The sequence below is a fragment of the Acomys russatus genome, chromosome 28 (genome assembly GCF_903995435.1).
Source record: "Acomys russatus chromosome 28, mAcoRus1.1, whole genome shotgun sequence".
In the NCBI taxonomy this organism is placed as follows: Eukaryota; Metazoa; Chordata; class Mammalia; order Rodentia; family Muridae; genus Acomys; species Acomys russatus.
The window spans coordinates 13,872,510-13,874,079 of NC_067164.1; the positions used below are offsets into that span (position 1 = coordinate 13,872,510).

At 34.5% G+C, this 1,570-nt stretch overlaps 1 pseudogene; it reads right to left on the bottom strand.

Annotated features, from left to right (window-relative positions):
• LOC127210646 (sulfotransferase 1E1-like) overlaps positions 1–1,353 on the bottom strand; it is a 16,400-nt pseudogene extending 15,047 nt beyond the window's left edge.
• Between the last annotated feature and the right edge of the window lie 217 nt (positions 1,354–1,570).

Below are 1,570 nucleotides of genomic sequence, written 5' to 3' on the forward strand. Positions count from 1 at the left end.
TTTTTTGAGCTGGGTCATCTGATAACTATATAGTGGTGAAAAGAAAACAGGCATGAAATACACAGGTTAAAACAAAGAACTTGCTTGAAGAGATACATTTGGTAAGGTTATAGAGGTAAGTTCTTGGTAGTCATAAAATCCCTTGGTATTTATATTAAGTAGAGAATATTAAAGTTATACAGAAAGAACATAAAAATGTGTTTTGAAAGACAATTTTTATTTAGAGAATAAATGCAGTGGTGAAATGAAGATGAAATACCCAGTAAGATGCCAACTATGAGACATAATTATCAGGATATGTTGGTTAAACATTTTGATGATAGTGTTGTGTTGCCATTGAACTGAGGCCAGAAGAGAAAAAGAGGAACAGCTTTAGGAAAAAGTTACCACAGACATAGTGGTTCTATCTCATCTTCGCATGTGCGTATGTGTGTGTGTGTGCGTATATGTGTGTGTGTGTGTGTGTGCGTGTGTGTGTGTGTGTGTGTACGTGTGTGTGTGTGCGTGTGTGTGTGATACTATTTCATTTGATACAGAATCCCTCAGCGTAGATATGGCAGGTCTCAAACTCATGAATCTCATGCCTTCTAAGTATTAGGATAATCAGGTCACATGGTCATAAATAGATGACTGATTTATTTTTAAGTGCTAACCATTAAAAAGCAGACAGAGACTATAAGATTGGACTTCTTCAGTTTCTGGTGTATATAATTTTAAGACTCTAAAACTATTAGGAGAGCAAATCCCAGAAAAAAAGAATTGCAATCTGTGGATGCATGTAATAAAATTAGCATTTGTTAATGCATGCAATGAAAAGGAGGTGGTTGTCTGAAAGAGTTTTTTATTCCTTCTGGACAGGTTTTTAATATCCATATGTGCAGCAATAATATAAGTACAGTAGTTTAAAATATTCATTATGCAGTACATATCTTAGGTTGACTCTTCTACACTGAATGATATAATTGTGTGATGAATGCTTTTCATTTATTCATGACTTAATGAGGTTACTAATTGTGTACTTGGAGTTTGAGACTGTGGAATAGAGTTGATAAGGTGCACTATGTTAATATTTTGACACCAAAATACAACTGTCTCTTTATTGGAAAATGAGTGATAGTCAGGTGAACTCTTAAAAATTGATGATCCAAAGTAGGGTTATAGTTCCTATGTGTCAAAACAACATCCTGTCATAGCAAAGGCACTTACCAGATTTAGGATATGTAGCAATGACAAGGTCATCTGGCCTTGCCAAGAATGTTTCAACATCATCCCAATATTGGTGAACCGTTTATCCAATAGAATTCCACGGAACTCACCAAAAATTTCATAATACTCAGGCACAGGAGTCTCCATATCAAAGTGGTATACTGGAAAAAGACAGATGTTTCAAATTTGCATGAACTTTGCAATGCTTTCACATTAGCAAAAACTATGTATATTAAGGCCACTTAAATGTCTGTTGCTTCTTACCTGTGACACAGGGCACAACATACTTAATCTTAGTAGAGAGAAGGGAACATATAATCAGTGTATATTTTATGACAAAATCTCTATAATCAGGGTATATTTT